Source organism: Tachysurus vachellii, chromosome 16 (assembly GCF_030014155.1).
Source record: "Tachysurus vachellii isolate PV-2020 chromosome 16, HZAU_Pvac_v1, whole genome shotgun sequence".
Taxonomy (NCBI): Eukaryota; Metazoa; Chordata; class Actinopteri; order Siluriformes; family Bagridae; genus Tachysurus; species Tachysurus vachellii.
The window spans coordinates 5,214,649-5,229,722 of record NC_083475.1 but is presented as its reverse complement, the minus strand read 5'-3'; positions in this window follow the sequence as shown (position 1 = coordinate 5,229,722).

The following is a 15,074-nucleotide window of genomic DNA, read 5'->3' as shown; positions in this document are numbered from 1 at the left end:
CTCTGCACTAAAAAAAAATAATTCTGCACTTTCATCTGCCTTCAACTTGATTGCATGAGAGAAAGCTAGGTTAACAATGGATGCAGTGGAATTTCTCCTGTTTCTCCAATTCTTAAGTTCCAGTAAAACCAGGGGTGCCTTGTACAGCTTGAGGCCAACCTCCAGTGTTGGGGCACTTCTTTCCCAGTCAGTGTTGGGGCACTTCTTTCCCAGTCAGTGTTGGGGCACTTCTTTCCCAGTCAGTGTTGGGGCACTTCTTTCCCAGTCTGTGTTGGGGCACTTCTTTCCCAGCCAGTGTTGGGGCACTTCTTTCCCAGCCAGTGTTGGGGCACTTCTTTCCCAGCCAGTGTTGGGGCACTTCTTTCCCTGCCAGTGGTGGGGCACTTCTTTCCCAGCCAGTGTTGGGGCACTTCTTTCCCAGCCAGTGTTGGGCACATACCCACTTTTCCTACCCCACTTGAGATGTTGCTCTAAGGAGGATGCTGATCCAGCTCCTTGTTCCACAGGGCATGTTGCTCCACTTCATGGTCACCTGGAGGATGTCACTTTGCCAACCTTAGAGGATATTGTCTCCCCATCCGACCCATCAAATTAGTTGCTCTGGCTAGGCTGTGGATTTAACTCTGTCTGACTTACTTTTCTGTCCACCAGAGAGCAATTGAATTGAACTCTTCTTTGCACTTCCCTGTTCAGTTTGTTCATCTTCAGGGTTTAAGTCCCTTCATCGTGTTATGTTTTGCCTCGCTTCTGTAGGATACCTTTTGGGGTTTTTTGCCATGACAATTAATGCTCTAGATCCAGCATTTATGTGTATTTTATTAGTTGTTTTGCTGCAGTTTCTGTCCCATGTTCTGTGCACTATAATGACAGTGAGTTCTGCACTTGCAGCTGCCTTCAACTCAATGACTTTGTGTTCTGAGTAACAGAATGACCTTGGAGGAACGTTTTCATTGTGTACTGAAACACTTATATGGCTGAAATGAAAAATAAATACATTTTTAATTCTGTTATTTTAATGAGTAAATAATTGTTCTGCCTAAAGTTTGCTTAAATTGACGATTTAATGGATCTCATACAATCCAGCTTTGCTCACCACTTTCACACATCCATGGGCATCCCTGGTGCTTAGCAGAGGTGAAATTAATATATACATACGTATACGTATATATACGTGTATATATATGTATATATATGTATATTTATATATATTTATCTTGTCATGTTATTTGTTTGAAATCATGAGCAGATAATGTGTAGAATGTAGTATGTGCTGTTTACATCCCACTATAAGGTGTAAAACACAATAATAGGCTATATACATTTAATTAAATTTAAATTATACCTAAATATCAGCCTTACGACATTGTTGAAGTTTAACAATAGTCCATGTGTTCAGAGGCAGTGCTGAACACTCAGTATGGGAACTGGGCAAACCCTTCAAACCAGAGCAACACTTTCTATTTTCGTCCCTGTGGTGTGTTTTCGTTCTTTACAAATGGATGCTTTATAAATCAGTAAAACGCTGTTCCTCTGCACTTCAAACAGAAGTATAAACAGACTTAACGGGGGAAAGTCAGAAGAAAAGCGGGACATTACGGGTTTATACAAATAGGGCTCGCGCCAAGCGGCTATTTTTGGCGCGCCCGTGTTTCCAGGGGAAACCTAATGACGCAATGACGTCAATGCGGGTCAGTGGCAGACTGGAGTAATTGAATGCGGCCGTTAGGATTTTTCAGTAACGCAGGAGATGCTGCATCAGGACTGTTTAAAACAAAGGCACAGATAAAACCTCCGTGTGCCTTTTAGCGTCTGCAGACGTGTGACCGGAGAAAGCACGCGGACACACCGGAGAGCACGGTATTATCACACACACACACACACACACACACACACACACACACACACACAAGCCTGAGATGCATCTTTATAAGGCAGTGGGATTCGTTTTTTCCTCCTATTCTTTGCCGAAATGATCAGCGCTGGTTCGTGTTTCTGAAGGAGGTTTCATGCTGTTTGATAACTGCTGAACATCTATAACTGCTGAACATCTATAACTGCTGAACATCTATAACTGCTGAACATCTATAACTGCTGAACATCTATAACTGCTGAACACATATAACTGCTGAACATCTATAACTGCTGAACACATATAACTGCTGAACATCTATAACTGCTGAACACATATAACTGCTGAACATCTATAACTGCTGAACACATATAACTGCTGAACACATATAACTGCTGAACACATATAACTACATAACACCTATAACTGCTGAACATCTACAGTATAACTGCTGAACATCTATAACTGCTGAACATCTATAACTGCTGAACACATATAACTGCTGAACACATATAACTGCTGAACACATATAACTGCTGAACACCTATAACTGCTGAACATCTACAGTATAACTGCTGAACATCTATAACTGCTGAACACATATAACTGCTGAACACATATAACTGCTGAACACCTATAACTGCTGAACATCTACAGTATAACTGCTGAACATCTATAACTGCTGAACACATATAACTGCTGAACACATATAACTACATAACACCTATAACTGCTGAACATCTACAGTATAACTGCTGAACATCTATAACTGCTGAACACATATAACTGCTGAACACATATAACTACATAACACCTATAACTGCTGAACACATATAACTGCTGAACACATATAACTGCTGAACATCTATAACTGCTGAACACATATAACTGCTGAACACATATAACTACATAACACCTATAACTGCTGAACATCTACAGTATAACTGCTGAACATCTATAACTGCTGAACACATATAACTGCTGAACACATATAACTACATAACACCTATAACTGCTGAACATCTACAGTATAACTGCTGAACATCTATAACTGCTGAACACATATAACTACTGTACATAACACCTATAACTGCTGAACATCTACAGTATAACTACTGAACACATATAACTGATGAACACATATAACTACATAACACCTATAACTGCTGAACATCTACAGTATAACTGCTGAACATCTATAACTGCTGAACACATATAACTGCTGAACACATATAACTACATAACACCTATAACTGCTGAACATCTACAGTATAACTGCTGAACATCTATAACTGCTGAACATCTATAACTGCTGAACATCTATAACTACATAACACATATAACTGCTGAACATCTACAGTATAACTACTGAACACATATGACTGCTGAACATCTATAACTGCTGAACATCTATAACTACTGAACATCTATAACTACTGAACATCTATAACTACTGAACATATATACTGCTGAACATCTATAACTGCTGAACACGTGTAGCACATGCTACAGACATGCACATAGGTCATGTAGCCCCACATCTAGCAGGAACTGAAATGAGTTTGAAAAGAAATTGAACAGATAAACAAGAAAAAACTACTAAATTAGCAAAAAAAAATGTTTTGTAAAAAAAAGTATTAGATGTTTTTTGCTTGTTAGAAATTTGGGCTCACTGTATTTTGAAGTGTGAATTTTTTTATTGTGCTACACCAGCAGTATGGCTGACATGTCTGAAAAATATTGGAGCATAGGGAACTCCAATATCTTTAACACATATATTTTGCATATCCATATATGATGGTTATGACAAATGTTAGAGCTAAAATAGGCAGTCTTAAAATAACAATCTTAATACTGGCAAAGTTCATGGAGGATGAGAAAGTGAATATGAAAAACTAATCCTTGAATTTTCTCCCATCAGGATCTGTGTCTTTCAATCCAAGTTCTTTTCTTACTGTAGTGTACACTAATATCAGATTTAATCAACCTGTATAGCGTCGCTGTCAGACGGAATCCTCGTATCTCCTTACCTTATCTGAAATGCACAGGGTTTAGTCCGTGTTGCAGTGGATTGTCTTGCGCTAAATTCAGAAGACGTGTTGATTCATTGCGACTCTTCTTGAGGAGAAATATGCCGCGAAGCTCTCACGTGGAGTGAGGAAGAGGTGGACAGTTGAAGTGTCCAATGGAGTTATGAGATTTGCGCTCAAGCTATTTTCAAGACTTTAGATTGGTTAAAATAACAGACCCACGTGGGGACTGACCAATAGCATCGATATGTGAAAAAATATGAAATTGACAAAATTTGGACATACGAGGTTTCCGCCCGACAGCGACGATAGTTTACATACAAATATTTAATTTCTCATCAAAAGAATGAGATTTTATTGTTTGTACAAAATTTAATATATAATTAATACATAATCTAAAAAATATCTAATAGTTAAAATTATTTAAAGTTAGTGTAAACAATTGATGTGTAAACAATTGATAAATTTAGTCGAGTTACACTATAAAATATTGCAGTATCGTTGTTGGGCCTTAAAGGAAGAAATGGCTATAGCACTGTATAAATTTGACTAGATTGTGTGTGGCATGATAGTGTAGTGTTTCACATGGCAGCCTTTTATTCCATGACTTTGAAAACACATGATCAATTCATGTTGGATGTACAAAACAAATTGTATTATATTTATTCACCTGGAATATATGCATGTGAATTAAATTCAGATAATTTGTTTTCAGTATTAGGTCTGTGTTCTAATAATGCTTGGACCATACTAGAGGATAATAGGCCAGTTTTTAGACAGATTTACACATAAACAGTTGCAGAAGGTGTCTTTTAATGAGTATCAGACTAGATTTTTCAGTGGTTTGTGGTGAGTCATATCCATTTTCTGCCCCTGTGATATATTCACAATTCAGTCATAGACATAGTCTCATATAAAATTTATCTTTTTAAAATTATTCATTACCCAGCATCCAGTTTTGTGGGGGCATATCAACTGTTTCATGTGAAAATGTAACTTTGTGAAGGTTGTGAACATTGTGAACTGATGAGAGTACTGGACTGAATTATGCTTTATTTATATTCAACTAAAGTCATCTTTGTTAATGAGAAATCCTGTGAGAGCCCGGTTACCAAGAATGTGTCACACTGGTTAGAAACCACCCTGAAAATGTGTAGTGTTTTCTTCTGTAGTGTCAAGTGAAGTGTGTTAGAGGATCTCTTCCTTTATCTGGGATCTTTCATATTTTCAAGGCCAAGGCACAGGGACTTTAATTTAGACCAGCTTTAATAGCACAAAGCCAGTTGAAAGTTATTTAATATTAGGCAGCAACAAAACTCAAATAGCATCAAATCAAATTAAATTGTGTCACAAACACATACAGTACATACAGAGTACGACATGCAGGAAAATGCTTTTTACGTCTGTCCGGTATTCAAGTATAAAAAGGAATGGAATTAAGGATAAAAACAAACCAAAAGGAGGTAGATAAATAAAAAGTGTAAACTATATAAAATATATGAAGATATATGTGAAAAATATATGTATATGCATAAATGCGTATGGTCAATCTCCTAGTCAAACCTGAGTGAGGAAGAAAAAGATGCTTCTCCAGGCCTGTGTATTTCTTCTTGTTTGAGACATTACATGATGACATTTCTTCAATGTCTGTTCCATCCACTTTGTTGAGGACAGTGCTCTTACTGAAAACAGTTTATGCCAAAGTCTCATTCATTATTCAGTGGGATTACTGAGATACTATAGACTTAAAGCTACAAACTCTACTGAAATTAAAAACAAGCCAGTGCTTTTACTGATGATAAACACTCACATATAACACAAACTTTACTGTTTGACTTTATAGTATACTGTCACAACCCAGGGAAGGATGCGGACCCGTACACAGGATAGCTTCAAAGGAATGGGGTTTAAAAAATGATAAAGACAAATACAATAAAAAGGACTAAAACAATACAGATGACGACACTTAACAATGATCACACATAACTAAACGTAACTAATGAATCCGTGCTGCCATCGGCAACGCGGCTCACATTTATACACAAGACAATGATGACACAATGAGGAGCAGGTGTGGTGACAAGGAGGAGCAGACGAAGGCGGGGCAGACACGTGACTAGGAACAACAACAACAACAACAGCACATGGCCGAAAGTCCATGCTGATCCCTGACAGTACCCCCCCCCTTGAGGCGCGGCTCCCGAAGCGCCAAATCCTGACAATGTACAGGAGGGGGGACGAGGCAGGTGGCGAAGGCAGATGGGGGAGCAAGGACCACGGCGAAGGCAGATGAGGGGAGCAAGGACCACGGCGAAGGCCAGTGGGGGGAACAAGGACCACGGTGAGGCCAGTGGGGGGAACAAGGACCACGGTGAGGCCAGTGGGGGGAGCAAGGACCACGGCGAGGCCAGTGGGGGGAGCAAGGACCACGTCGAGGTAGGCGAGGGGAGCCAAGGCCCACGACGAGGCAGGTGGGGGGAGCAGGGCACAGGGCGGCGCAGCCAGAGAGGGCAGAGTGACGTCCACAGCCGAGCTTAAGGGCCGAGGCGACGTCCACAGCCGAGCTGTAGGGCCGAGCGAAGTCCACCACCGAGCTGAAGGGCCGAGCGACGTCCACCGCCGAGCTGAGGGGCCGAGCGACGTCCATCGCCGGGGCAGGGCAGACACGTGACTAGGAACAACAACAACAATAACAGCACATGGCCGAAAGTCCGCGCTGATCCCTGACATATACAGATGTAGCAGAGAAATGACTCATAATCCCACTATCACCCAGATGAGGATGGTTGAGGAGGCTTTAATGTTTTGAGTCCACGGTGTCTTCCTCACATGTTCTCAGGGACTTTTTCCTCACCATCTTTGCTCTGGCTTGTAATATAAATAAAAGTGAATTCTCTGTGCTGCAGCGAGTCCTGTCAGCACCAAGGACAGCTCCAGAATGGAAACACTTGAGAATCCAACAAGATTATCAATTGTTATTATTATTATTATTATTATTATTATTATTATTATTATTATTATTATTATTATTATTGTTATTATTATTATTATTATTATTATTATTATTATTACTCAATTATAAGAATAAATATAATAATTTATATTTCTATTTAGAAAGCATTTCCATTTTAAACAGACATCCTTACCCTACAGAAGGTGCTTTGGAGTTTCTATCAGAATCATTGCATCGCGTTAGTTCACAAGGTCAGAGATTAAGAGTACCATCGGTCAGAAAACCCTGTTGGGGAAGTAAGTACAGAATGAAAAAAAAAGGTATTTTTGGTCTTTTTAAATAATAATAGACCATAATATACAATACAAATGACAGAGAGAAATGTTTGATGAAAAGGTGTTGCAAATTAGGTGTTACATCTTTTGGGTTTATATGATAAAGAGCAATAGGACATTGAAACAAATGGCATTAAAACACAGCAGGCTATGTTCAAGAAAATTAATGCAAAGATTAGTTGGTAAAAATTTGTTTCATGGCAGAAGAAATCAATCAGACAAAATACACTGGGAAATCAAGTGGATGAATTAGCCATCAATTTTTCAGAGCTGCTCAGTGATCAGAGCAGGTTGGTAAACTGGTGGAGAGTCTGGTGTCCAAGTTTGCTGAAAGCCTTCCAGTTTATTGTACACCAAGGGCCTCTTTGGTACTATAAGCGGATCCTGTAATATATTGCTGCTAATGTAAACTGTATGAAAAAAAGTATATTTTTATCAGCCCCACAGTTCTAAAGTGCTGACAGTTTCTTGTCAGTTGATCTTAGTAAGATGAATTTGGAATAGTCTCTATCACACAGAAATGTATTGGCTTGGTCCTAAGTAAAGTATTTGGGTTTCTTAAGGAAATGTTTGGCATCATAAAGTTCTATTATGAAATGTTGATGTGTGACAGGGATTTCTTTTTGGCATGTGATTTAATAGAACACTGAACCTGTTAGGACATACACAAACCATTATAACAAGTCAGTATAATAATATTGCTTTCCCAAGTTCAGATTGGGAGTTAGCTGTAAAAGTAAGCGAACTTTGCAGAGTTTTTTAAGTGTTTGTGAGACATGTAACATTTTTACATAGACCGTTTTTAAGCACAGCCTTACTTTGCTGGCTTCTTTGTCACTCAAGATTTGTCAAGCTCAGAACATGACCCCAAGGACTTACAGCAAATCTATGTAGGGACTAATCATTTACCAATCGTCGCTGTTGTTGTTGTTGTTGTTATTAGAGAGAGGGATGGAGTCTCACCATCTTTTTTAAGGAATACCTGTACATCTGCATATTGATGCAGTTATCTAATCAGTCAGTCATATGGCAGCAGCACCATGCATAAAATCATGCAGATGCAAGAGCTTCAGTTTATGTTCATATTAAACATCAGAATGAAGAAAAAGCCTGAACTTTGTAACTGGCTTGGATGTTGGTTCCAGGCTGGTCTGAGTATTTCAGAAACTGTTGATCTCCTGGGATTTTCACACACTGCAATCTCTGGTGTTTCCACAGAATGGAGCAAACAAAACACATCCTGTGCACAGATGATCTGCAGACTAAAAAGTCTTGTTGATAATCGAGATCAGAGGAGAGTGAACAGATTGATCTGTCCTTAAAGGAAGTTTGTTGTAACTTAGATAATCACTCGTTGCAGCTGGGGTGAGCAGATAAGCATCTCATCATGCAGAACACATCACACCTTCAGGTGGATGAGTTACTACAGCAGAGGATCACATCATGTGCTACTTGTATCAGACATGAACTGGACTTTGAGGTTATCATGAGAACAGACAGCTGAATACTAGAAAAAGTCCATGTGATTTTCTTGTTTATATTCTACTCAGTGGAACCTGCTGTTGTAGCACCTCCACTTCAGAGTTAGATGTTTTGTGTATGCTGAAATGCCGTTCCACTTACCACGGTTATTAAGACTACATGAGTTAATTTCTTAAGAACCTCTGACAGAGCTGTCACTCAATCAGTAAGATGAGTGGTTTCTGAAATATTCTAATCAGCCCAACAAACATGCCACAATTAAAGTCACAGAGATCACACTTGGTGTTCATTCTAATGTTTGAGTGAACACTGTGAATGTGTGTTTCTTAATAAAGTGGAGGGTGAGTTTTTTTCAAGCTTAGCCCTGTAACTGTTCTTGAAGTATCTGCCCCAGAAAGTAACTTTATGGCTTTTAAATGTAGAGACCCACGTTTTTGTAATTCTAAATGCGAGAATCTCTCTCTCTCTCTCTCTCTCTCTCTCTCTCTCTCTCTCTCTCTCTCTCTCTCTCTCTTCTTTATTTCTTTTTAGATGGATGAAATCCCTCTTTGTCCTTTTTGGGTCTTTTTGCGGTCTGGGCTTGCTGTTCCTTGAACAAATATCCAGGAAGCCCTTACCCCAAAAAGTATCTGCAGAGGGCAATTACACTGACACAGTCATCTCCATCTGTACACAATAACTATAGAGGTAAGTATAGTAAGACTGTGATACTGTCCAAATTAGTGGAGCTTTGTATTTAATTCAAATATATAAAAAAGGATTTTATGGGTCTGTCCAGAATGAGGGGTAATACTGGATGTGTTTACCCATGTTTGGTATAGCAGCAGTATGTTTTCCAAATAAATCAAAAACATCATCTGTTATTGCTGTTGATGAAAACATCACTAACTGTCTTTAATTATATTACTGTCTTCCAGCATTAAATGCATTTTACTCTGTAAAGTATCATTACAGTGAACTATGTACTGTACAAGTGAAGTCTTTTTTTGTATTAGTTTTTTGTGATATTCCCAGGTATTAGAATAACCTTTACCAAAAAAGGTAAAGACATTTCAGTAGAAAGTATTTTCCATGGATCTTGCAAACAGATCACATCACATCCTACCCTTGAACACAGTAACTGCTTTCTTCTGATTCGTTGTCAGTTACTGCTTTTAGTACATGAGAAACAACACCACAGCTCTGTTTATAACACTGTTCATTCATAAAGCTCTGTAAACAACTGTACACTGTACATAACATGATAACTAGGTGAATTTGTACAAGTGGTACTGTGAAACAGCAACCAATAGAATTCAAATGAAGAACAAATAGAATCATTTTTGACTTTCCTAAAATAAAAATTTATTTTGGTGCACTTGGTTGCACAAGTATGTGCATTCTTTAGAGTGGAATTTTATGTCATTATTGTGCTGGAAGTTGAAAAGTTTCTTCATTTCAGCTGTCAAACAGATGCCTCCTGGATTTGTGCCAAAAATAGATTGTTATTTGAAGCTATTTATGATTCCCTCTACCTTGACTAGAGCACAGACTAGAAAAGAAGCAGCCCCATAGCATCACCATGCCTCACCATGTGTCCTTTGGATGATGGTCTTGTTCCTTTGAATTACTCATGTAAAAAGCCTTCCGTCTAACAACACACACCATAAAGATACTGTTGTCACATACAGTGAAATCAATTTCCTCACATTTATTTTCTTGCAAGCTTGTTAGGAAATTATTATTTCAGTGCCCCTGAATAGGGCTAAGGGCTTTGCTCATGCGCAAAGGTTTAAAGGGCAAAGGCTCACGTTTAGGTTGATCAGAAGGTTGGAGGTTCAAGCACAGTTCCAGAGTCTTCACTTCGTTAGATGAATTATGGTTGCAATGGGATCTGGTGACTGTGCTGTGAATACTATGTGTGAGGTGCAAAACAAATCTGACATGATTTGACTCTGCTTCTTTTTTTTTTTTTACATCTGCAATTACCAAGAGAAAAAAAACAAGCATACTAATCATACCAGTGTTCTATATGTTTATTCAGGTATTTTGATTTTTTCTTCTTTGCAGAAGTAAGATGGCAGTTCAAGCATCTGCAGGACCTTTTTCAAAACTACAACCTGAAATGATATTCATTACTTTAAAATATTTTTAAATTGTTGGATTGAAATGTTATAAACATTGTATTTTCACAGGAGATTTATAAGAACATACATCATGATAACAAGACAGCTATCAAAACAAGTCTGAGATTTGGAAACGTTGAAATAAGGTTCTGGTTATTTAAAAAAAACACCATCTACCAAAATTCATTGACCAGGAAGGAGGGCATTAGTCAAAGAATTTCCCTAGAGGAGAATCTGTGCCAGTAGTGCCGCCAGAAAATATTCACCCACAGGGAATTTTTATTTTCATACTGTATTGCAGCATCAAATTTAAGTAGAATTGTTTTTTGTCTCCTGCTACTTTTGAATTAAAACAAAATAAAATATGTTAAAAATATCTATTTAAAAAGCCTAACAACTGCATAATTAATAAATATTCAGCCATATTTCTTTAATTTTAATTAAATAATTAAATAAATATATAAATAAATAAAGCTTTTCATTTCAGCAGTATTATTTCAAGAGCTGAAACTATATCTGTTATACAGGGTTCACCTGTGTTCAGTCCAGCTGTATCGCCCAATAACTATCTCTGTCTTTAGTAGGTCTCACAATTTAATTGGTAGATCAGATTAGTTCGGCTCTCAGGAAGAATAAAGATGGAAGAAAAAAAAGATGGAGGTTATTAAAACATCAGCTAAGCTTTCTCGGGAGCACTGAAAGTTTCAAAAATATGCCACTCGAACAATAAACATCAGAACACAAGAAATCAAGACAGTATCTTAACACATCAGCAAACAGACATTATATTATAATGATGCATACGTTTCTTATATTAATGAAACCTTCTATTCAGATATACTATGTAATGTAAATCTTAAAAATAACAGGACTGTAATTTCTATACATTTTCTCTTAGGGATGTTGGTGGGGTTTGTGTAGAGTCACTGGCCAAACAGAATTGTGTAAAACATCTTCACTTCAGTAAAGAATCAGCTTTGTACCTTTAATTTAATCAGCTAAGAACATTTCCATTTTTTCTCCAGTTTTATAATTCAGTTCCTTGTTTTATTTTGATCCCTTATCAATAAATATAAATAAATAAATAAATAAATAAATAAATAAATAGACAAACAAACAAACAAACAAACAAATAAATAAATAAATAACTTTTCTCTTACTGTTGCTAATTCCTTATAAAGCACCTTGAATTAGTTTAATGAATGGACGTACAGTATATAAGAGTTCTTAATATTTGAACAAAAAAATTGTGAAGCATTTTGTCAAATGTAAAAATATTAGTCTACTAAATTATAGACATTTTCAACATTTAATAATAAAAGTCATTGAGGCAGTCAGCAAGATTTACTAGGTTTTACTAACCTAGATGTTACTTTGCATGTAAGAAAAATCTAAAAGTATGACACACAATACAGAATCCACAAAAGGAACACAGTCTTTGCAGAGCTTTAATGATCTTCTGTTTCAAGCATTTTGCAATAATCTGATTTGTTTGGTTTGCTCTCGGTTACCAGAGATGTGTGCTTTGTAACTAAAAGCAAAACAAACAAAAGCCTTCAAGATCAGATATGAAGATCAGTACAGTACAGATACTTAATCACCTGTCTAAATATGCTAAATATGCCATAGCAGTTTTCAGTTCAGTAGTTAAAAGCTAAGCAAAGTTATTTTTCAACATTAAGACCCATTTTGAATGCTGTTTAAAAACAAAAAGGTTACTAATACAGTATGACAGTATATTAAAGACTCTCATCTACATGTTCCACTGTTATTCACAGTGGGCCTTGTTCAATTCTATTCTATTTGTATTACGCTTGTAAAAATGTAAAAAAAACATTTTCTTAAACCAGCTTAACAGAACATAACATTTTTATGTAGATTTGTTTGCATTTATCCCTGTTCTTCCCTAATGATCGAGCCTGAGGTGACAGCGGCAAGGAAAAACTCCCTGAGATTGTATGAGGGAGAAACCCTGAGAGGAACCAGACTCAAAAAGGAACCTCATCCTCATTTGGGTGACACCAGAGAGTGTGAATATAAATTACTATAAATGCTGAATGCGTGATTAGAAATAACGTCTTTTCTACAGTAATATACAGTAAATTGGAGTTGTTTAATCAGGAGCTTCTGAGAAACTCATAAATTAGCTCATCACATCTGTATAGATTAGGAGGTTGTTCAACAAGTGAGTTGTTTCTGTAATGTGGGTTAACTGAGATAAAAAAAGGAATCATGAGCTCAAACACCACACTCGATTTGTTTTTGTCTCACTGAAGACTATTGTACTTGTGTGTGCTTCCCAACAGGTGTCACTGACAGCACACGGTACAGGCAGCATACGGTACACTGCGACTGAACACATACAGACCAGTCACTTAGTTCAAACTCTAAAAGTTTAAATTAAAGTAAAATTTTAAATAAAAATGATGCCAAGCCATAAGTCATCTTATGCATAAATCTCAGTGGGTGTTTTTCATTACTAGCAGCAATTTGTTCTTGCTTTGTAAAACTGTCTACTGTTAACTGCAATAGATAAATAAAATTTAACTACATTATGTATCAACACGACTACATTGTCATTAGGTTAAACATGCGTTATGACATTTATTTAATCAACCAATTATTTGGCAGCAGTGTGAAGCTTCAGTTCATGCAGATTTCTGATCTGGGATTTTCAGATTGGAATTTTTAGGACTAATATCCATGTGAGTTCGTCATCCATCGAGTCTTCTACTGGATAAAGGGATAGATTATAACTGTTTCTTAGGCTATATGTACCATAAAGCTCAAATGTGGTGTCATTTTTCTGTGAGTGGATTTCTACTGTTAACTAGGTTACTTCAAAATCATAGCCACCATCAGCCAATCAGCTTGCAGCACACACTTCACAGTTGCTTTAGTGTTCCAGCAAGAACTAACTGGCAGCTGGCAGCTACTAATGGCAGCTACTAATGATGCACATGACAAAGTAATTTGAGAAAATGTAAAACATCATCCCAAACACACAAAAATCGCCCAGTACTGTGACTTGAATTTACTTGTTTTAATGAAAATCTGAAATAACCAGGTGTGTGTGTGCCCTGCGATGGGTTGGCACTCAGTCCAGGGTGTACAGTATCCTGCCTTGATGCCCGATGACGCCTGAGATAGGCACAGGCTCCCCGTGACCCGAGGTAGTTCGGATAAGCGGTAGAAAATGAATGAATGAATGAATGAATGAATAAATGAATGAATGAATGAAATAACCAGAAATGCCATCTTGTGGTGCAGTATGGAATTACACATTGGATGTCGATCATGACAACACAGACCCATTCGGCCTATAAAATGTTTATGTGCTGATAAAAATCATCAAACCTGGCAGGACACATAGACAAGTATTTTTAACTGTTACATTTAATGAAAATCAATCTTACACTCATCAGTTAAATATTCTAGTGTAAGCTTTATATTAACTGTAATCAGACTAAGGAAGTCTTACAGAAATATCAGCAAATAACAGTTAATTTAGCTTTAAATGAAGACCAGAAACACCATTTTATTACTATAATGCTGTAAAATAGCTCCTGTAAGCTGGTGGCTAATGACCACCATTTTTTAAATAATAGTGTAACATTCCACACTTCTTTTTTTAACCGAATATTAAATATTGTTTACTTTAAGATTATTAGTTCCATAACTTTTGACTGACCTAAAATTGGTCTTTAAATTAGATGTGTTAGGAAATGAAAGCTGAAATTCTGATCAAGTTATAAACAATAAAGTGTCCATAGGTGAGCATACTTAGTTCAGCTTCATACAAGTTCTTTAATGATAGTTCAGCGTTAATCATATGAAATGCCTGTTGAAATCAGGTTTGCAGAAGGCACGTTTTTAAGGTTATCATAATGTAACTCTGGTTCATATCAAGGATCAGTGCATCAGTGCCCAGATTTTGTGCATGTCCTCTGAACATAGTATTGAAATTGACTTTAAAGATTCATTTCAATTCATCTAACCAATCCTGAATCCCAATTCGAACCAGGTCCAAACCTAAACCAAGTTCCAGCCCAATGGGATGGATTGGCATTTGGTGGCCATATTGTTTGCAACTCATATTTTTATGTTGATTGAGAATGAGAGAAGGTCTCTAGAGCTACAGAAGTTTATATTCATTTAGAGTAATGCTCTCAATCTGGGAGTCATTTTTTTAAATAAATGAGCCTTAATTTGACTGTCCATACGAGTGAACACACAACAGAGTAGACACAGAAATACTATGAACCAATGAAAGCAAAAGTCTAGTGTTTGTAGCAAGGGGTTAATATAATAAATGAGTGT